Genomic DNA, 24,508 nt, shown 5'->3' on the forward strand with positions numbered 1-24,508 from the left:
GACTGGTTAAAGGACATCATTCAGAAGGAACCAATTGAGAGAGAGTGGGTAGGACAAGGGATAGTTCTCACTGCAGCCGTGGCCTCTATCTGGAACTGGCAGCTTGGATTGCAGGCTTTAAGCTGTCCTTCTTTTGAGGATTGGATTTCCTGACTCTGCTTGCCTAGGAGTTTGTCTGTCTTCTGTCACTATCACAGGCATTCATGATCTCTTAGGTAATACTTCACTAGCTTTTAACATACCTCTCTCTTTCAATATATTCTGAAACTACTATGGCTCATATGTTTACCAGTATTTTTTTAAATGAAATATCGATCAGAATATGAATAAGAAACAAATGTAATTTATGATAGTCTCCAAGTAAAGTACAAATTTCATCCCATTTTTTACGTTATTCTTTATTTTACAAACTCCTCTGTTGACATATGCCATGAATGGATCCAACTAAATTTAACTATTTGGGAGGCAGGAAACATAGTGTCTAAAATATAGACTTTTAAATTTGCTTTAATGTTGCTTAACTCTGTGACCAGGAAATTTAAATCTGTAAAATTAAGATTATAACATTTAACTACCACATAGCCATATAATACCCATATACTGAGGGTAAAATACTTAATGCATACGCGTTGCTTTGTTACTGCTTAATATATGCTAGCCCTTATGTTATTTATTTAATGACGTCCCCCCCAAAAAAAACATAGGTTAAAGTTCTAACCCTCATGACCTCAGAGTGCAGTCTGGTTTGAAAATAGAGTTGTTACAGATACAATTATTTAAGATAAGTCTTTTATATTGGAGTAGGGCGAGTCTCTAATCCAGTGTGAATGGTGACATTATGAGAAGACATGGAGACATAAAGATAAAGCCATGTGAAAACGGTGGCAGAGATTAGAGTGCTGAATCTACAATCCAAGGAACGCCAAGTGTTACCTGGGCTGTCACTAGAAACCAAGAGCGAGATGTGGGACAGTTTCTCCCTCAGACCCCTAGGAAATAACCAACTATGTTGATACCTTGATTTAAGACTTTTAGACTCAAGAATTGAGAGAATAAATTCCTGTTGTTTTAAACAATCCAGTTTTTAGTACCTGGTTATCACAGCCCTAGGAAACTGATACATCTTATTATATCAACTTTTCTTACATATATTCTTTTATCTTTATTCCTCTGCTCCCACTTTGCTAGTTGTGCTTTTCAGTAATTAACTCCTACTTTTGCTTTAAGCTCAGTTCTCTAATGCATGTCTGTACCTCTATCATACAATCCACACTCTTAGCTATTAATTAATATATCTATATCATATCCTTTATCATAATATGATTTTATGATTTACTTCTATATAGTCTGCTTTGCTGGAATATAAACTCCCAATATTCAAAAACTAAAATGTATCTGCTTTGGATTCTTTGTTAGTCCAGTATCTTTCACAGTGTCTTGCACATGGAAGAATCTCAAAAGGTTTCTGAATGAGAATTGTTTTGTTTTTTGTTTGTTTTTAGTAACTGTGACCATAACAGAGTATTGTTTCTATAATTTCTTTGTAATGCTAATTCTAAAATTTATAGAAACATTGAAGGCTTGTAAAAATCATGTTGGACAAATATGCTAAGTAAATTCATTTCTTTATAATAATTTGCAATTTTATTAGACTACAAATATATCATTAATATTTCAGCATTAAATATTTTTTGTCAGAATATTTGTTTGCAAATTAGAATAATTCCAAACTTCTGAAGATTCAATTTTTAAATAAATGCATATATTTAAAATTTAGGTTTTTATCAAGTTCAACATTATGTGCCGAATTTTAAATGGTTAAATTATTAGTAGAAACTTGGAGAAGTATTTTATATCCAAATATCATCAGCATAATTTACATTTATTTTTTCTTACATTAAATCACAAAATAAAAACTCATAATTTAAAAAAATTTCTTCCTATTTAACTAAAATCAAGATATATAGAATATTCCACATCTGCCATTTATTTTGTTAAAGCTCACTAGATAAATATATCCTCATTCTATAATAATAAATAATGTGTTTGTAATTTAAGCAGTAAGATACCCCCAGCAGGCTGAACCCTGGGTAGCAAGGGGAAAAACATGATTTTTTGATGCACTGAACCTTATAGTGCATACCCAGGAACATGCTGAGTGTAATATTTTTTACTTATATCCGAACAGTAGAGATTACTATTGGTACCTGACAGAATTTGTGAGGATTCAAAGGCCAGGGAAACATAGTTCTGACTAGGAGACTGCTATGTTTGTGGTTCACAGAGGTAAGATGTATACTTTACCTGTGTCTATTCGTATTCTGTCAATTATATCACCATCAGACTTGCGACGGTCACATGTTTTTGTTTCCTTTTTTTTTTTTCTGAGACGGTGTCTCGCTCAGTAGGCCAGGCTTGAGTGCAGTGGTGGATCTCCGCTCTGTAGACTACAGGTCCCGCTACAGCCGCCCACCACCACGCCCGACTAACATTTTTGTAATTTTAGTAGAGGCAGGGTTTCACCATGTTAGCCAGGATGGTCTCGATCTCCTGGACAGTCACATGTTTTATACCTTATGGTGCTTTGTTAACAAAAGACCAAGCGATCTATGGAGGAAAAATGAAGAGTTTATTTTCTATTAAAAAAAAACAAATCTGCAGATTGGAAGGGCACAGCCTTCAATACAATGAAAATGTGCTCTCTGAAGAACAAAGAAAGGAGCTATCTTAAATAGAGAAAATTCTCGCCCAGGTTTTCACTCAGGCACGTTTATGCAAATGGCAGTTTCAAACTTGTTCTGTTCTGATTGGTCAAAATATTCAAGCTCTGATTGGGTGGTTTCCAAGCTCAAAACCAGATATCTCTGTCAGATGGTTCTTTCAAATGACCGGTTTCAGTAGTGGCAGGGGTAGAGGGAGTCCAGCCACAGTTTATCTTGGCACCAACTATAGGGACTGGTTTGGTTTGACTGTTGAAAGGGAATTTCTGTAGCACCTTTACAACATCTTCCCAAGAACACAAAGTATGTGACCATTCTCTCACCCAGTCATGGCTGCCTGATTCTGTTTTAACTGTGAACATCTCCATTAGCCATGGGAGTCTATTTTGTCTGTCGTCTAGGGGTATAATTTAACACTGCCATGTAAACCTGCTTTCTCTATGCATTTTCTCATATGGTAGTTGAAATGAGATTTGATTTTAATTTGAAGGACAAAGTGAAAAATTATAGGGTCTTTTTTTCATTACAAAGTCTTAAAGCTCAGTATAGGTTATATTTCTCCTGTCAAAATTTAGTACACACCCATCATTGAAAAAATGTTAAGGAAAAATTTATGGTCTGGTTACAAGTAGAATAACATTTTTATTTGTCTCTAAAAACCACTTCTTAAGGATTAATGAAGTCTCTTCAATGAACATTTCTTATATTTCTTACATTAACAAAATCTGATCCTATCCTGAGGAGACTTCTTCCTTGACTCCCTTCCAGGTGGAATTCGTTGTCTTACATACTCTGACTACACATCAGTGTCCAAAACTAGGGTAAATGTTCTCTTCACTTCCTCAGTGTTTCTGTGTTGTTATTCCTTGATCCATTTTTTTAAAATGGAAAAAATAAAAAAAGAAAATCCACTTTTTCCATTTAGAGCTCATGCCATTAGGATAAATGCGTTTACCCTTACACATCCATAGTACCTACCATTTTATTGAAAATGTTGTCCCATGAGGTGCATTATTAATACTAATTGTAGAAACCCCATCCAACAATATTGCTTTTCAGGCCTTTCACGTTCTCATCTCCAACAGCTTATCTTCATAACACTTTTTAGTTTCCTCCTCTTTCGACTTTAACACCTGCAACTGCAGGACTAAGGAATATTAAATTCAGACCCTTTAAATCTCACTTCCTAGCAACTTTCTCTCTTCTTTGCCGTCCTAACTTATTTTTTCTCTATCGTGTTGGGTCCTCAAGTCCATTTATGCCTTTAATTTCATCTAGATCTCTCCACCCTGCTATGATAGATTTTTCTAACACTAAAGGTGATTAACCGTCACAGTTTGGTTGAGACTAGGGGTTTCTGGAAACTCAGGACTTTTGTGCTAAGACTGAGACATGAGACAGTCCTGCCAAAAACCAGAGAGGTTAGTCATGTTACTTCAATCACTGTAGCCCCAGAATACTCTTGCTCTGTTCCACCAGCCTGGTAAAATTAAAACCTAATTCCCTGAAGAAAATCACCTAGCTTGTTAAACTGGCACCACTGGAAAATGCAGTTTATTTTTTTTCTTAACATTGCCTGAGAATAGTGTCATTTATGTCAACAGCACTTTCATTGGTTTGTGATTCTTCATTATTGTCCTTATACTTTCAGCCTCTTAACTGCCACACTGTCCTCCCTGTGCCTCCCTAAAAAATTAGAAACAACATAACATAGTAGTAGTTACTGCCAACAGGCCTACATTTTCACCTTTATTACCTCCATCAACATTTAAAATTAACACTCATTTAGATGGAAGAGGAATTACTTCTTATTCAAAGCTAATCTCTTCATTTATAGTCTTGAGTTAGTGTTACCCTGCCTTTCTCAACCTTACTTTCATTTGGCGACCAAATCTAATTTATTCTTGCTGTATATAGTCCTGAAACCATTTCAATTTTATCTACCTCCAGTGCCAACACCCATCTCTTAACTTGACCATTAGCTTCATAACTTGACCTCAACAACTTCATAACTAGTCATTTTTCTCATATATATATACTATATATATATATACACTTTCCAACTGATATATTACATTTAACTGAAGTGATCTTTGAAAAATGCAAACTAATCATTTCTCCTCGTGAATCAAAATGTTTTAAAAACATTTCATTATGCTTAACATAAAACTCCAACCACTAACATGACATGCAAAGTACTAAAAAATTTGGCCTGAGATTTTCTGTTCGGTTTATTTTCTCCTCTTTCAATTTATGCTCCAGATAAACTAAACTTTTCTTGTATTTCCTGGTACAAGCATGCTGATATTTTGCTTACAGGTTTTCCGTATGTTGTTACCATTTCACCAGTCCCTTTTCAGCACCTAACTGCTACTTACTCTTCAGATTATATCTTATATATTACCTTTTAAGAATCATTTCTCAGAGTCTTAGACTGGTTAGGAGCTTCTGTAATAGTTCTCACAGCATGCTATACTTCCCCATCAAAACACCTGTCAAAATCTATTGTCTATCTTCCCTAATTGACTATGAATTCTCCAAGGAAACTTGTCTTTCCTTTTTACAATCATATGCCTTAATACTTGGCACTTACTGGATAAGTAGTATACATTTATAAATAAGGTAAATAAAGAATTCAACTTAATTTTAAAAATTCTTTTTTGGTATCTACTTATATTTATTATCAGATATACATTAGCCTAGTTGTAGTAACCATTTCACAATGTATACATATATCAGAATATTATGCATACACTGTAAATATATAAAATTTTTAATGTCAAAAAAAATTACGAGATAAGGAATGCTAACACACATTTGGAATTCCTAAAACTTTGTCTGGAGCAATACAAATATTTACTAGAGATATGAAAATATTTTAGTAATTTTTAAATGTATTATCTTAAAATGTAGACCAATTTATGATATTGGATCATTTAAGGGATCAATTATTTCTCATTTCTAGAAAAGAGTTTATTGAAAGATTCCTTTAACTTTATTTAAAAATTTTTTTGACTTTTATTTTAGGTTCAGGGGTCCATGTGCAAGTTTATTATATAGATCGACTCTGTCATGGAGGTTTTGTGTACAGATTATTTTGTCAACAGGTAATAAGCATATTATCCAATAGGTAGCTTTTCAATTCTCACCTTCCTCACAGCCTCCATCTTCAAGTAGGTCCTGGTGTCTGTTGTTCCATTCTTTGTGTCCATGTGTGCTCAGTGTTTAGCTCCCACTTACAAGTAAGGACATGCAGCAATTGGTTTTCTGTCTCTGCATTAATTTGCTCGGGATAATGGCCTACAGCTCCATCGAAGTTGCTGCAAAGACATGCCCTCGTTCTTTTTCATGACTGCATAGTATTCTATGGTACATATGTACCACATTTTCTTTATTCAGTCTACCAATGATTGGCATCTAAGTTGATTCCAGGTCTTTGCTATTGTGAATAGTGCTGTGATGAAAATCTGCATGCATGTGTCTTTACGATAGAACAATTCATGTTCCTTCGGGTATATATCCAATAATGAGATTTCTGGGTTGACTGGAAATTCTGTTTTAACTTCTTAAAGTTGCCACACTGCTTTCTACAATGGCTGATCTAATTTACATTCCCAAGAACAGTGTATAAGCATTCCCTTGTCTCCACAACCTCACCAGTATCTGTTTTTGGACTTTTTATTAATGGCCATTCTAACTAGTTTGAGATGGTATCTCATTGTGGTTTTGATTTGCGTATCTCTGATGATTAGAGATGCTGAGCAATTTTTCCTATGCTTTTTGGCCCCATGTATGTCTTCTGTTGAAAAGTGTCTGTTCATGTTCTTTGCCCACATTTTAATGGGGTGGTTTGTTTTTTGTTTACTAATTTAAGATACTTACAGATTTTGGATATTAGACCTTTGTCAGATGCATAGTCTGACAAAGGGCAATTAAAAGGCACAGAGTGGCAAGTTGGATAATATTTTCTCTCATTCTGTGGGTTGTCTGTTTACTTTGCTGATAGTTCCTTTAGCAGTGAAGAAGCTATTCAGCTTAATTAATCCCATTTGTCAATTTTTGTTTTTGTTGCAGTTGCTTTTGACATCTTCATCATGAAATCTTTGCCAGTTCCTGTGTCCAGAATGATATTTCTTAGATTATCTTTCAGGGTTTTTATCGTTTAGGTTTTACAATTAAGTCTATAATCCACCTTGAGTTGATTTTTGTATATGGTGTAAAGAAGGGGTCCAATTTTACTCTTCTGTGTAAGGGTAGTCAGTTATTCCAGAACCATTTATTAAATAGAGTTAGGGTTAGAAGTCCTTTCTCTATTGCTTATTTTTGTCAACTTTGTTGAAGAACAGATGGTTGTAGGTGTGCTGGATTATTTCTAGACTCTCTATTCACTTCCATTAGTCTATGTGTCTCTTTTTGTACCGGTACCATGCTGTTTTGGTTACTGCATCCTTGTAGTACAGTTTGAAGTCAAGTAGTATGATGGCTCCAGCTTTGTTCTTTTTGCTTAGGATTGCCTTGTCAATTGAGGCTCTTTTTTGGCTCCATATGAATTTTAAGATTTTTTTTTTTCTAATTCTGCGAAGAAGGTCATTGGCAGTTCAATAGAAGTAGCATTGAATATGTAAATTGTTTTGGGCAGTATAGCCATTTTAACAACATCAATTCTTTCTATCCATGAGCATGTAATGATTTTCCATTTGTTTTTGTGAATCTCTGATTTATTTGAGCAATGTCTTGTAATTCTCACTGTGGAGATTTTTTTACCTCCCTGGTTAGCTATACTTTTAAATATTTTATTTTTTATTTTCTGGCAATTGTGAATGGGATTGTGTTCTTGATTTGGCTCTCAGCATGGATGTTGTTGATGTATAGAAATACTACTGACATATATACATTGCTTTTGTATCCTGAAACTTTGCTGAAGTTATTTATGAGATCTAGGAGCATTTGGGCAGAGACTATAGGGTTTTCTACTTGTAGAATCATCACAACATCTGCAAATATAGAGAGTTTGATCTTCTCTTGCCCCACTTTTATGCCTTTCATTTCTTTCTCTTGCCTGATTGCTCTGCCTAGGACTTCTAGTAATATGTTAAATAGGAGTGGTGAGAGTGGATATTCTTATCTTGCTCCCCTTCTCGAGGGAATGCTTCCAGCTTTTGCTTTTTCAGTATGATGTTGGCTGTGGGGTTATCATAGATGGCTCTTAGTATTCTGAGGTATGCTTTTTCAATGTTTTTGTCTAGTTTGTTGAGGACTTTTAACATGAAGGAATGTTGGATTTTATTGAAAGCCTTTTCTACATCTATTTGGATGATCATATGGTTTTGTCTTTAGTTCTGTTCATGTGATAAATCATGTTTATTGGTTTGTGTACATTGAACCAACCTTGCATACCAAGGCTAAAGCCTACTTGATTGTGGTGGATTAGCTTTTCAATGTCCTGCTGGATTTCGTTTGCTGATATTTTGTTGAGGATTTTTGCATCTATATCCATAAAAGATATTGGCCTGAAGTTTTGTTTGTGTGTGTCTCTGCCAGGTTTTTGTTCATGATGATGCTGACCTCATAGAATAAGTTAGAGAGGAGTCCCTCCTCTTCAATTTTTTGGAATACTTTCAGCAGTAATGGTACCAACTCTTCTTTATACATCTGGTAGGATTCAGCTGTGAATCCATGTGATTCTGGACTTTTTCTAGTTGGTTAGCTTTTCATTATTGATTCAATTTCTGAACTCATTATTGGTCTGTTCAGGGATTCTGTTTCTTCCTGGTTCAATCTTTGGAGGTGGTATGTTTCCAGGAATTTATCCATTTTTTCTAGTTTTCTTCAGTTTGTGTGCACAGAGTTGTTCATAGTAGTTTATTCTTCATTTTGTCATTGGTAATTGTGTTTATTTGGATGTTCTCTCCTTTTTTTATTAGTCTAGCTAGTGATAGATAATGTAATAGATAACTAGCTAGACTAATAAAAAAAGAGACTTATTTATTCTTTCAAAAAGCCTATTCCTGGATTTATTTATCTTTTGCCTGTTTTACATCCCAATTTCACTTAATTAAACTCTGATTTTGGTTATTTCTTGTCTTCTGTTAGCTTTAGGGTTCGTTGGTGGTTGTTACTCTAGTTTCCCTAGATGTGATGTTAGGTTGTTAATTTGAGATCTTCTTAAGCTTTTGATATGGGCATTAAACACTATTAACTTTCCTCCCAACATTGCCTTAGATCAATCTCAGAGACTGTGGCATGTTTGTCTTTGTTCTCCTAGTTTCAAATAATTTCTTGATTTCTGCCTTAATGTCATCACTTACTCCGAAATCATTTGTCAGTTGATTGTTTAATTTCCATGTAATTCTATGATGTTGAGATATCTTCTTAGTATTGGTTTCTATTTTTATTGAACTATGGTCTAAGTATGTGGTTGGTATGATTTTTTAAAAAATTGTTTTATGGCCAATGTTGTAGATTTTAGATTGTGTGCCATGTGCAGATGAGAAGATTGTATATTGTTTTTGTGTAGAGTGTTCTGTAGATATCTGTTAGGGGCATTTGGTCAAATATCAATTTCATGTCATGAATATCTTTTTAAATTTTTTGCCTCAATTATTTGTCTAGTACTATCAGTGGGGGTGTCGCAGTCTTGCTATTATTATGTGCTAATCTTGCTTTATGAATCTCAGTGCTGCTATGTTAGGTTCATATATATTTACTATAATTAGGTATTCTTGTTGAATTGAACCCTTCACCATTATGTAATACCCTTCTTAGTCTTTTTAGATTGTTGTTGGTTTAAAGTCTGTCTTGTCTGAAATTAGAATAGCAACCCTTGCTTTTGTCTGTTATTCCTTTGCTTGGTAGATATTTCTCCATGCCTTTATTTCGAGCCTATGGGTGTCACTGAATGAGATGTGTCTCTTGAAGATAGCATGCAGTTAGGTATTGCTTCATTATCCAGCCTGTGACTCTGTGCTTTTTAATTGCCCATTTACATTCAAGATTAATATTTATATGTGCAGTTTTGATTCTGTCATCATGTTGTTAGCTGGTTATTACACAGACTTGATTGTGTGGTTGCTTTATATTGTAAATAGGCTATGTAATTAAGTGTGCTTTTGTGGTAGCAGGTAACTGTCTTTCATTTCCATGTCTAGTACTTCCATAAGGACCTCTTCTTAAGCATGTCTAGTGGTAATGAATTCCCTTAGCATTTGCCGTTCTGAAAAGGATATTATTTATCTTTCACATATGAAGCCTAGTTTGGCTGGATATGAAATTTTGGAATTTCCTTTATTTATTTATTTATTTATTTATTTATTTATTTATTTATTTATTTTTGAGAAGGAGTTTCACTCTTGTTGCCCAGGCTGGAGTGCAATGGCATGATTTCGGCTCACTGCAACCTCTGCCTCTCGGGTCCAAATGATTCTCCTGTCTCAGCCTCCTGAGTGGCTAGGATTTCAGGCATATGCCACCACGCCCTGCTGATTTTGTATTTTTAGTAGAGACGGGTTTCACCATGTTGGTCAGGCTTGTCTTGAACTGCTGACCTCAGGTGATATGCCTGCCTCGGCCTCCAAAAGTGCTGGGATTACAGTTGTGAGCCACTGCGCCAATCGGGAATTTCCTTTCTTTAAGAATGCTGAGTATAGGCCCACAACCTTTTCTGGCTTATAGGGTTTCTGCTGAAAGGTCCGCTGTTAGTCTAATGGTCTGTTAAGGTCAACAAATTTGACTTCACTATTCTCTCTGTCATATCCCATTGCTTCAGCTTTGTAAATTATGGTCTTCATTTATAGATGGCCTGCCCCTTCTCTTAAACTGCCTTTAACACTTCTTTTCTTTCATTTCATCGTGAAGTATCTGATGACTATGTGTCTTGGAGAGTACCAACTTGTACATGATCTCGTTGGAGTTCTCTGCATTTCCTGAATTTGAATGTTGGCCTCTCTAGTGAAGTTTGGGAAATTTTTGTGGACAATATCCCCAAATATGTTTTTTATATTGCTTGCTGTCTTCACTTCTCATTCAGGGATGGCAATGCATCAGTCAGAGATTTGGTCGATTTATATAATCTCATTTTTCTCCAAGGTTTCATTCATTCTTTCTTTCTTTATTTTTTTACAATATTTTTTCTGACTGAGTTACTTTGGAGATCCAGTCTTCAAGCTCTGAGATCCTTTCCTCGACTTGGTTGATTCTGCTGTTAATATTTGTTATTATATTATAAAATTCTTTTTTTTTTTTTTTTTTTTTTTTTTTTTTTTTTTTAGGACAAGGTCTCACTGTGTTGCCCAGGCTGGAGTGCAGTGATGTGATCATGGCTCACTGCAGCCTCAACCTCGGGGCTCAGCTATCTACCTCCTAAGTAGGCTAATTTTTACATTTTTTTTTGTAGAGACAAGGTTTCACCATGTTACCCAGGCTGTTACCAAACTCCTGAGCTAAGGTGATTCACCTACCTTGGCCTCCCAAAGCGCTGGAATTATAGTCATGAGCCACTATGCCCAGCTGTTATTATAAAATTTTTGAAGTAAGTTTTTCAGCTCTGTCAGATCTGTTTACTTCTTTCTCAAAATGGCATTTTCGTCTTTCATCTTCTGTGTTGTTTTATTATATGCATTAGATTCCTTGCATTTGGCTTTTAAATTCTCCTGAATTTCAATGATCTTCATTTCTAGCAGTATTATGAATTCTGGCCGGGCATGGTAGGTCATACCTCTAATCCCACTTCTTTGGGAGACCAAGGCAGGTGGATCACTTGAGGTTAGGAGTGTGAGACCAGCCTAGCCAACATGGTGAAACCTTGTCTTTACTAATAGTACAAAAATTACTCAGGTGTGGTGGCAATCACCTGTAATCCCAGCTACTCAGGAGGCTGAGGCAAGAGAATTGCTTGAACCTGGGAGACGGAGGTTGCAGTGAACTGAGATCGCGCCATTATATTGCACTCCAGTCTGGGCAACAGAGGGAGACCCTGTCTCAAAAAAAGAACATAAAACAAAAGTTCTAAATTCTATTTCTGTCATTTCAGACTGATTAAGAACCATTGCCAGGGACCTAGTGTGGTCATTTGTAGGCGAGAAGACACTCTGGTTTTGATTTGCTAGAGTTCTTCCACAGGTTCTTTCTTATCTGTGTGTTCTGATGTTCTTTCAATCATTGACGGATGTTTCTGTCTTTTGAATTTTTGTTTGTTTGTTTGTTTTTATTTGATGCCTCTGGGGATTTTATTGTGGTGTAATGTGGGTTCAGTTAGCTCTTAAATTTTGTTTCTAGAAGATTTTAGGGAGCCAAGTTTCAGATTATCACTCCTGGACTGTGTGCTGTAACTCGGGGGATGGGACTAGGCCCCTGGCTTTGTTCTCTGACCTCTCAAGGTTGGGAGCCTGCTGGACTAGAGGGGCTGAGTTGTTCCCAGTCTGCTGGTCACAACACTCCAATGTGTGACGCCAGTCAGAGTGCTTCACTGGTACAGCAGCCATGGTAGTCATGCTCATTCATGTGTGCCAGCAGCTTGGCAGTGTGGTGAGGTGCACACATATTGGCTGGGGCAGGGTACTGGTGGGAATAGGGTTACGGCATTCCTGTGTGTGCTTGCACTGGTAGCAGTAGCAGCATGACAGTAGTGGGGTGCTGGCAGGCTCAGGGCTGTCAGCCTCTGTGCATGCGTTTGCACTGTTCAGCATTGGTGATGCACAGACAAAAGGGCTGCCAGCATCCACAGGCAATGGTGGCTGTGGGCGCAGGGCCACTTGCCTTTAATTTTGACTTTACTCTTTTCTCTGCTATTTTCCATTGCTTTAGCTTTGTAAATTATAGTCTTCATTCCAAACAGAGTTAATACATGACCTGAGATAGCAAGTATTATTTGGCTTATAACTTTATCTGACTTAGATATCTCATACTTTAAAATAGGAGGCCATATGTAACTCTCAAAACATATTTGTTATTTAGAACGTAAAATAAAAGTTGAAACATATACAAAGCCTCCAGTTTACAGGAATATGGATGGGAGATTGCTTTGTTTATGGACAATAAAATGTTGTAAACTAGGTATGTACTGCCTCTTTCATTAAAAACCACTAAAAATACAAGAGTAAAATAAATGAAGTAAAGAGATGATAAAATATAATCTCCTGGCCTAAATGCAAGTAAAAACAAATTCCAAAGAATTAAATTTCTCCAGAAGGTAACTTGACTATGAGTATATTTTCTAAACTGGAGGAAGTTGAAATTCAGGCTTTTCTGCTTTAGAAACAAAACACCAGAAATGAAACCTAGAACAGGTTTGGTATGGCCTATGGAGTGGAAATGTATTTGGCATAAATGTGGAATCCCAAAGCTATTCTGTCACTATAACAGCAAACCAAAAGAAGCTCTCCTACCACTCATTAGCAGATACCTGCAAGACATTGCCTTATCTTCAACAGATCAGTGGACAAGAGGAGGAAGGTCCATGCAGGTTTTAACCAACAAACTCATTCATTATTTTAGCAAATAACAATTCATATTGATTTGATCTTTGATTTGTAACCAGCTAGTAACTAAGGTTCATAGAGATATGGAAAATAAAGCAAGATAGGGCAAAGTACTTTGTTTAATTTCACAAAGCTGTCAAATGGCAGAGTTAAAACTATCTATGGTAGCAGTCTTCCTCAGCTATTAAACTGCCTCCCTATTTCATGATGCTCCCCAAAATATCACTTGAAATATTGATGTTCAAATTAATAAAAACTTATGTGTTTTTACCTTCCATTGAATTTTTGATTGTCAAACTTCTAACTCAAAAAGATATGTTCCTATACTCACTTTAGATTTTATGGAATTAAAATGTCATGGCAAGGATGTATGTATACGTGTGTGGTGCATAAGCTATGAGTATTGACTTCCAGATTTCTACAGTGATTTTCTATTGCTAAATCCAAATATTCATATGTTTGATAGAAAATATTCACAAAGTAAAATATTTTAGATAAGATAGTAGAAGAAATTAAATAAAGATATAAAGCCCATTATTTTTCTTATTTAGTTTCCTTTCTATAAATATAGATAGTAAAAAATAACATACAAAATAAAATATACGTATAAATACATATGATAGAATTTGTTGAGTTTATAATATTTTCTAGTATCCCATACCTTCTGTTTATTCCATGTTTATTTTAAGGAAAAATAAATTCTATGTCTGTTTTTAAAGAATCTAAAATATGAAAATATTCCAGTATGCATATGTTCTTATAGCAGGAAAACAGAAAGATGTTCTTTCAGACATAAAGGCCCATACTAACATAAATATATTTCCGCAATGCAAGTCAAGTGAAAAGAGTTTGAAGTATAATAAAATTAACCACGAGAAAACCAGTCAAGAGAGTTTAATCAAAATGCTAGCCATTAATAAATTCAAGTAATAACAATCCAGGCTTAAAATTATGGACTATTTTATACCAAATAGAAAGTAAAATATCAGGGGAAAGGAATGAGAAAAAATCCTAACTTCTCTAAATTGGCATCCAACATTCTGAAATATCTTAATTTTTCTGCAACAGACATTTAAGATCGAGGTGGTATAACCAACAGCATCCAAGAGATGTCAAGAAGATTGTTAGATATCGCTTTCATTCAGTAACCTCTTTCTACATGGTGGTTATGTTACCTTTCCCCTAACATTTCCTCAAACAACCATGTGGTAGCAAGCCAATGATTATAAGAACCTAAAAACATGTTCTTTTTAACTTATCATAAGTATATACATTTTCTGGTATCACCAAGAGTACTTCTTTGTCCATGAACATGAGGTATCTTCCAGTTTCTGTGTGTGTCTTTTAGAACTTATTTTATCAATGTTTTATAGATTTATGTGTAGAGATATTTCACCTCTTTGATTAAATTTACTCCTAAGTATTTTTTGTAGCTGTTGTAAATATGATCGTTTCCTTGATATTTTTTTTTCCAGATAGTTTGCTTTTAGTGTGTAGAAATGCTACCGATTTCTGTATGTTAATTTTCTATCATGTAACTTTAGTAAATTTGTTTAATTGCTTTAGCAGTTTTGGTGAAATCATTAAGGTTTCTCTGTATTAAGATTGTGTCCTTGCAAACAGGGGCAATTTAACTTCCCCATTTCCAGTCTGGATGTTTCTTTCTTTCTCTTGCCTAATTAACATAGTTAGCACTTCCACTTGAGTATAAGTGACGAGAGTGGGCATCCTTGTCTTGTTCTTGAGTCTAGAGGAAAAGTTCTCAATTTTTCCCTGTTAAGTATGATGTTAGCTGAATATTTGTCATATATGACCTTCTTTGTGTTGACATACATTTTTTTCTATATCTAATTTGTTGAGAGTTTTTTTTTTTTAATCATGAAGAGATGTTGAATTTTGCCAAATGTTTTTTCCGCATCTATTTAAATAATCATATGGTTTTTCCTCTTCATTCCATTAATGTGGTATATCACATTTACAGATTTACGTACGTTTATTCATCTTTGTAACCCTGGGATGAAGCCCATTTGATTGTGATGAGTGACTTTTTTGTTTTAATGAAGGATTTGATTTGCTAATTGTTTTGTTGAAAGTTTTTGTATCTACATCCATTAGAAATATTGGCCTATACTGGTCGTTTTTCTTTTTTTGTGTCGTTTACTAGCTTTGATATCATGGTAATTCGAGCCTTGTAAACAAAGTTTGGAAGTATTCCTTCCTCTTCAATTGTTTGAAAGAGTTTGAGAAAGATTGTTATTTGTTCTTTAAATGCTTGGTAGAATTCAGCTGTGAAGTTTTCAGGTCTTGAGCTTTTCATGGGTGGTGGATTTTTATTAACGATTCAGCCTCCTTACTCGTTATTTGTTTGTTCAGATTTTCTATTTCTTAGTAATTCAATCTTTGTAGATTGTATGTATCTAGGAATTTATCCATGTGTTTTAAGTTATGCAATTTGTTGGATCATGATTATTTACCATAATATATTATTATCTTTTGGACTTCTGTTTCAGTTGTAATGTCTTCTTTTTTATTTGTGATTTTATTTATTTATGTTTTCTTTTTTTATAGTCTAGCTAAAAGTTTGGCTATTTTGTTTATCTTTATGAAATATTTTTAGTTTTATTGATCTTTTCTGTTGTTTTCCTAGTCTCCATTTTATTTCTGCTCTGATCTTTTGTTCTTGTTTCCCTAGTTATTTGAGGTACATAAACAGTCGTCTTACAGCTGTTTTTGCCATATCTCACGAGTTTCTGTATGTTGTGTTTCAATTTTTATTTGTTTCAAGATCTCTTTTCTTGAGACCGAATCTCGCTCTGCCACCCAGGTGGGGTGCAGTGGCGCGATCTCTGCTCACTGCAGCCCCTTCCTCCTGGTTTCAAGCGATTCTCCTGCCTCAGACCCCCGAGTAGCTGGGATTGCAGGTGCCCGCCACCACATCCAGCTAATGTTTGTATTTTTAGTAGAGACGGGGTTTCACCATGGTGTCCAGGCTGGTCTCAAACTCTTGACCTCAGGTTATCTGCATGCCTCGGCCTCTCCAAGTGCTGGGATTACAGGCATGAGCCACCGTGCCTGAACTTCAAGCTCTCTTTTTATTCATATCTTTATTTCTTCTTTTACTTTTTGGTTTTACAGAATTGTATTGTTCAATTTTCACATATTCATAAATTTTCTAAAATTCCTCCTATTGTTGATTTCTAATTTCCTACCATTATGGTCAGAAAAGATATTTGATATGATTTTAAGTTTCTTAAATTTGTTAAGCTTTTCTTTATGTCCTTACATTGATCTATGGAGAATGTTCCATTTATACTCAGAAAGAATGGATGTTCTGGTGATCTTAGAATGTTCTATACATGTCTGTCAGGTTCATTTGGTCCATAGTGTTGTATTAATACAAATCCACTGTTTTCTTATTAAATTTCTGTCTGCAAAATCTATCCATTACTGAAAATCATATATTTAAGTGTCCTAATATTATTGTATTAATATGTCATTTTGTCCTTTAGTTTTGTTAGTATTTTCTTTATGTATTTAGATGCTCTCGTGTTGGGTACATACATATTTTCAATTGTTATTTCCTCTTGATTCTTTGACCCCTTTATCACTATACAATGAAATTCTTTGCCCCTTGTGACAAATTTGAGTTAAACTCTATTTTGTGTTATAGATGGATAGCAACCTCTGCTGTCTTTTGTTTAGCATTTGTGTGGGATATCTTTTTCCATCCCTTCACATTCAGCTTATGTGTGTGCTTAAAGCTTGAGTGAGTTGTTGCTTGTAGACTGGTAGCATATGGATGGAGCTTTTTTTTTTTTTTTTTTTTTTTTTTTTAATTCATTTAACCACTCTGTCTTTTGACTGGAGAATTTCTTTCATTACATTTAAAGTAATTATTGATAGGTCAGGATTTATACTGACATTTTGAAACTGATTTTCTGACTCTTTTGTAGTTTCTTGCTTTCTCTCTTACTGTCCAGCTTTGTGACATGATTTTTTTTAGTGGTGTGCTTTAATTCTTTCTTTTTTTATTTGTGTATCTACTACAACTTTTTTTCTCTGTGGTTACTGTGAGGCTTACATAAAACATCTTTTAGTTATAAAACCTAATGACAAGTTAAACTGGTAATATCTTTACTTTGATTGCATATAAAAGCTCTACATTTTAACTTATCTTTCTCCTTTATTTTATGTTATTGATGTCACATTTTACATTTTTTATATATTGTCTATCCATTAACAAATTATTATAGCTATGGTTATTTTTAATACTTTGGTTTTTTTATATTAGCATTAAAATTGATTTACTCACCACCATTACAGTATTAGAGTATTTTAAATTGGATTACATTATTACTTTTAGAGCAAGTTTTATAGTTTCATATGCGGGACAGTTCTCTGGATGGCTTTGGACTGACCCAGTTTTCCCTCCTTTCTTTGTTTGTCTGTATATCTCAGAAAAACTGTAGAATGTACTGATAATGCAGTATCTTTAGATGAAGAACCACTGCTTGAAACAGACTAAATCTTTTTTTTTTTTTTTTCTGTCTCTCCTACAGAATATATCATCTTAAGTTAGGGCAGAACTCTCTGAGATAGCCTCGGTTTTGTATCTGTTCACTGGAGGCAGGGTGCTCTTTAAAACTTTTTCCAGGGAGTCACATGGCCCTTGAGGTATATAACCTAGGGTGGGTTGCCTTTTGGGTTCTTCCAGTTGTGGTGCAAGTTGGACACATGCAGTGAATACCGCATCACTCCAAGCAGCTTTCTTAAACACTATTTTTGTACTAGAGGATTAGATAGAGTCAGAAAGCTGGAGTGTAAGGAGCTGGGGAAAAAGGTATTAGTTGAGTATGTAAGGATCACTTTATCTAGTCTTTGGTCTAAGCAAAGGTATTACAGTATTACCGCTAAGACCTCAAAAGCACAGGCAACAAAAACCAAAAATAGACAAACCGGACTGTATTAAGCTAAAAAACATCAGAACAGAAAGGGAAACCAATCAATATAATGAAGACAGAATCAGATGAATGGAGGAAAATATTTGCAAACTATTCATCCAATGAGGAAATAATATTGGGGATATACAAGAAACTGAGCTTAGCAGCAAACTAAATAAATAAGTACTAATAATCTGATTAAAAAATTGTCAAAGAATCTGAAAAGACGTTTATCAAAGGAAAACCTACAAATGATCAGCAAGTATATGAATAAATACTCAACATCACTGATCATCAGGGAAATGCCAATCAAAACCATAATGAGATATCATTTTACCCCAGTTAGAATGGCTACTATAAAAAATAAAACCCAAATTAACAAATACCAGCAGTGATATGGGGGAAAGGGAACTCTTCAAAATTACTATATATTTTTTTTAAAGTATTCATTTTTACAGCTGTTTACAAAACTTATTTCATCTTATATTCAGAGATTACATGTGCATGTTTGTTACACGGGTATACTGTGTACTGGTGAGGATTGGGCTTATGGCATATCCATTACCCAAATAGTGAACAGTGTACCCAATAGGTTATTGTTCAACCCTTGTCCCCCTCCCTCTCCTTTGTTGGAGTCCCCAATGTCTATTATTTCCATTTTTATGTCCTTGTGTACTCATTGTTTAGCTCCCATTTTTCAGTTAGAATATGTGGTATTTTGTTTTCTGTATCTTACTTTACTTAGGGTAATAGCCTCCAGCTCCATTCATCTTGTTGCAAATGACATAATTTCATTTTTTTTTTTTTTATGACTGTGTAGTATTATCTGGTGTATCTATACCACGTTTTCGATATCCAGTCAACCGCTGAGGACACCTGTTGGTTCCATTACTTTGCTATTGTGAATAGTGCTGCAATGAACATATGAGTGCAGGTGGATATTTTTGGTTTTTATCTTTTTAAAATAATGATTTTTTTTCCTTTGGGTAGGGAGTAGATAGTAGTTAGACTGCTGGATCAAATGTTAGTTCCATTTTTTTTAAGGAATCTCCATATTGTTTTTCATAAGATTGAACTAGAAAAGATAACTCTTGTACTCTGTTGGTGGAACTGTTAATTAGTACAGCCATTACGAAAACAATATGAAGGTTCTCAAGAAACCAAAAATAGAATTACCATATGATTTAACAATCTCACTATGTGGGATTTCTCCAAAGAACAAAAAATCAGTATATCAAAGGGATACCAGCACCCCTATTTTTAGTTAAGCACTGTTCACGATAGCCAAGGTACAGAAGGAACCCGTGTCAATCAACTGATAAATGGATAAAGAAAATGTGATTATATATATATACACACACATATATATGTACACACACATACACACATATATGTTATATATTTTGTCATATATGTGTATTTAGAAGACAAAATCTGTTGAATGGGAGAAAGTATTTGCAAACTATTCATTCAATGAGGGCCTAAAATTGGATATATATAAGAAACAAGAAATATATATATGGGGATAAATGTATATATACATATTTATATGTATATATCTCACATTTTCTTTATCCATTCATCAGCTAATGGGCACACATATATATATATATATATGTGCGTGTGTGTGTGTGTATATATATATAAAATCACATTTTCTTTATCCATTTATCAAAAAATGTGATTATACACACACACACACACACACACACACACACACATATACACACACACACAATGAAATACTATCCAGCCATACAGCAGAATTAAATCCTGTTATTCACAACAACATGGATGGAACTGAAGGTCATTATATTAACTAAAATATGCCAGGCACAGAAAGACAAATATCATTTGTTCTCACTCACATGGGGTAGCTACACAAATTTATCTTATGGAGGCAGAAAGTAGAATGATAGTTACCAGATACTAGGAAGGGTGTGGAGGACATGGACCAAAAGAGGTTAGTTAATCAGTACAAATATTCATTTAGACAGAAGGAATAAATTATATTGTTCAATAGCACAGTGTGGTGACTATAATTAACAACAATATATTGTATATTTCAAAAGAGCTAGAAGAGAAAATATGAAATGTTTCTAGCACAAAGAAATAATGAATGTTTAAGATGATGGATATCCTAAATAACTCAATTTGATCATTACACATTGTATGCATGTATCAAAATATTACATGAACCCCATAAATATGTACACATATTATTCATTAGTAAAAAATGACTAAAATTTTTAAAAAACAATAAAGACAAAAAAGAAAATAATAATTTAGTTTTTATTTTAATTGTACTAGAATGTTTCCAGCAGGCAAGTATTGATATCTGATTTATGACACATATATACTTTATATAAATTACTCTTGCTTTTTTTGTGGAAAAGGAATTGTGGAAAATTTGAAAGCAGAAAGAGTATTCTTCAGGCTACTTCCAGCCAGGAGGAAGGGATTAAAATTAACCTGTGTCAGTAAATTTTTTAAAAAACATATTGAACAAGTGGAATATATAGGAATTGTGTACAGCTTATCTATGAAGAAGTCTATATGTCTCACTGATTTTTGCCTTGAATGGTGGGATGAAATTCAGCATCATGTACTATGTTAGGGAAGGCATGAAGAGGAGAAGATTTGGGGTTAGTTATAGAGAGTAGAGGCTAACAGATTATTAAATTATTTTTGGAATTGGTTTTGAGTTACCTGTTGGACATCTAACTAAAATGTATATGATAGAAATGTACATAAAGGAAAGACAGATATCCAAGGAGGCAAGTGAGTATGGTAGTGAAATTGTCACTGAATAGGAAAGAAATCTCACAAAGAGGTTGAGAAAGAAACCAGGAGGTTGGGATGCCCTTTAAAACAAGAGAGGGGACAGTTTAGGAAGGAAATTTCAGTTAACTGTTCCAGAGAAGAGCAGAAAGGAATAAAAAAGTATCAGTGTAATGTAGCAATAATGGCAGTAATTATTGACCTTTTTATAAATAGTTTCACTGGGATCAGAAACTTTGGACAGCAAGGATACCTCTTTCACTCAGAGAAGTGTAAAAACAGAATAATATTTAGTTTAGGTTATTATTTGGAGAGGCAAAGTTGCAATAAATATTATATTAGGTAGAACACAAAGTCATGTACTTGGAGTGAGGGTAAATGGATTGGTTAAGCATTTGATGGGCGAGATGAAAATTTGAATAACTACTGAGGGTAGCAAACTCGGCTAAATCACACGCTAATAAGAACAGTAAATATTTTCAAGGACTATTGAAAAACATTTGCTTACATTAAAAAATCCATCATTATATTCTTAAGTCATTATCAGTGTGAATATTACACTAAACACATTAAAATTACTAAATTAAATGTATTTCAACATCTTTTATATATACTAAATTGTGGTTCACACATTTTTAACAAAATTATCTCATAAAGAACAACTATTTTTGTATATTTCTGATCCAGAAGGCATGCTGTTTTATTAATTAGTGTACAAGGAATTGTTAAGTTAGATGATTATGTTCAATTAAGTATAATGAATATAATTAATGTAGTTGGTGTTTTAGGTTCTTGAGTTAATAGTGCCATTAAATGCTGCTGTTTTTGTTGTGGTAGTGATTATTGTTATAATAGAATACAAAACTTTGAGATGATAAGAAAGTTGAACATTTTACTACTCTTTTATAGCAAGTTGTACATATACATTCAGTATATATATGTGTGTATATGTGTGTATATACATACATATGTTTATCATTTAAATAGCAGATCATAACTTAAACACATTATACAATGATAGACTTCTAAGTCATTACATTAACTACTTCAGAACATTTATTTCTTGTTTATTTAGAAAGAGTGGATTGGAAATTGAAATATGGGTTTAAAATTATACTTAGAAGATGAGTATATAGTCTTTTAATTATCTGAAATGAGAAAACATTCATTTGGTTACTATAAAGATTTGTTAAGCATTATAAACGTGCCAAATATTTTAGATAAGGTAATTTTTCTTATTAAATGCTTTAATATTTTACTTTTATATAAAAACAATTTCGATATTAGCCATCAGTAACAACACACAATAAAATTTGAATAATAATTATAATTTGTTTCCCTACCTACTTCTACAGGCAATATTAATGAATATTTAAGTACTGATAAATGAAAATTCTTCTTATAGCTTTAAGCAATGCTGTAAAAAGCATATGAGCTACGTTTCTTGAGTTGTTTATGGTATATAGAGCATAAAGAAAAGATTTTAAAAATAATTTAGAATTACATTGATTCTAACCAAAAGTTGTATTATATTACATTGGTAAATGGGAAGAAATTCTTATTTTGTATGTATTTTCTCATTTTATATATGACCATGCGTAATTCCATGTGTTTTATCTTCTCTTATCTTAGTCATGTAAGCCTGCAGCTCGTTTGGCTTCTATTGTGTGAGCTAACTGAAAGTTCCTACTTATAAATGTTTTGAAAGGATAAGATACCCCATAAATATTTATCTCCTTACTTTAGACACTCATGTTATGCATTTGTGTGTGTGTGTGATAAAGATTTATGTTTCCCTCCTCAAAAATGCATGTTCTTAATGTTTGAAGTTTCCAAGTGGTGTCTTAACATGCAATTTCACAATTTATTTTCTGAAAATGGGAGATGACTTTTCTTTGTGTTGGGTGTTGAAAATGTGTCTGGAGTTCTAGTTTGTCAACCACATAAACCTTTCAATATAGGGAAGAAAATGTTGTTTCTGATGGTTTTCTTTCAGCGAAAATAAACTCATCATAAATTAAGGGTGAGGTATTTTAATTCAAAAGACTTTTCGTGTAGTCAATAGTACTGAAAACATTTAGAAACACTGAAAAACACAAATTCTTTTGTCTTCAATATCCTTTCATGTAAGTAAAAAAGTTGGAATAAATTTGTGTTTTTCAAACTGTGCTCCTTTATTCCTTTCAGTTAGGATTACTGCATGTGGCTGTGTACGGTGCAAAAACAGAGGTTCCGACTGGCAACCTATAGGCTGACAGGACCATGGTTCTAAGAGTAACCCAGAAAGGAGAGGGCAATAAGTCTAAGTAGTAAGATTCTGAATCTCCAATTCATAGATTCAAGAGAGTAGCTATACTTTCAAATGTTATATTAGATTGAAATGACTGGTTCCTTGAATTTGTTTTCTTATAAAATCCATCTAGGGGTGTGTGTGTGTGTGTGTGTGTGTGTGTGTATGAATAATTAAAATGATTGATTTAGTTTTTATTGTTTAATACTATTTAGTTTTCATTTTTTCTTGAATCAGTTTTGGAAAATTGTATTTTATCAGAAACATTTCCATTTTATTTTGCTTAAAATCTCTTCAAAATTTTTTTGTAGTTTTTTCCATCTTTTTATATCTGCAGCATTTGTAGCTGCATTTGTATTTTAATGTATAATATTGTGTATTTGTGTTCTCTCTTAGGTTCTTGACTGGTGTTAGAGATTTACCAAATTTATTAATTTTTTAGAAGATTCAACTTTTTGTCTTGTTAAAAAGTTGTAAAAACCTTTTACAAGTTGAAATTTTAACTGTGTTTATTTGAGCAAAGAAAACCAAAGCAAAGCAAAACAAAGGAAACAAAAATAAAAAAGAAATGATTCACAAACGGGCAGCTCTCCAAACCAGATCAGGTTCGGAGAATTCCAACCAATAACATGATCTGACAGCATTTATAGAAAATAGATGTGTCATTTAGGGAACACTTAATTGGTTACGGCTTAATTGGGTAATTGGTTACAAAGCCTCCTCCAATTAACTAAAGCTCAGCTATTACAGTTAGACTTGACATTGGTTTTGTCTTTTTAGTGAAGGAGCTTAGTGCAAATCAATGGCCGCACATAAATTTTATTTAACAGTCTCTTTAAACCTCTTTATGGGGCATATGTGATTTTTGTATACAGGCATACAATGTGTAATAATCCAATCAGGGTAATTGAAGTATCTATCACCTCAAGCATTTATCATTTCTCTGTGTTAGGAACATTCCAATTTCACTCTTTTCAGTCATTTTAAAATATATGATAAATTATTGTTGACTATACTCACTCTGTTTTGCTAATAAATTCTAGATCTCATTCTATCTAACTGTATTTTTGCACCCTTTGACCATACCACTTTATCCACTCCTCCGTGGTGCCCTTTCCAGCCTCTGGTAACTGCACTCATTCTATCTCAATTAGTTCAATTGTCTTAATTTTTAGCTCCTACATATGACTAAAAACATGTGAAATTTGTTTCTCTCTGCCTGGCTTGTTTCACTTAATGTAATGTCCTCCAGTTCCATCTATGTTGCTACAAATAACAGGATTTCATTATTTTGTATGGCTA

General features: G+C 33.8%; 1 long non-coding RNA gene across 2 annotated transcripts in view; it reads left to right on the forward strand.

Annotated features, from left to right (window-relative positions):
• The first annotated feature begins 11 nt into the window (after window positions 1-11).
• The window catches only part of LOC105486074 (uncharacterized), a 127,626-nt gene continuing 103,129 nt past the window's right edge, over window positions 12-24,508 (forward strand). For both annotated transcript variants that reach the window (XR_011620526.1, XR_011620527.1), the window contains exon 1: window positions 12-215. This is a non-coding gene — a long non-coding RNA (uncharacterized lncRNA). The remainder of the gene's footprint in view (window positions 216-24,508) is intronic.

The sequence above is a fragment of the Macaca nemestrina genome, chromosome 3, assembly GCF_043159975.1.
Source record: "Macaca nemestrina isolate mMacNem1 chromosome 3, mMacNem.hap1, whole genome shotgun sequence".
Taxonomy (NCBI): Eukaryota; Metazoa; Chordata; class Mammalia; order Primates; family Cercopithecidae; genus Macaca; species Macaca nemestrina.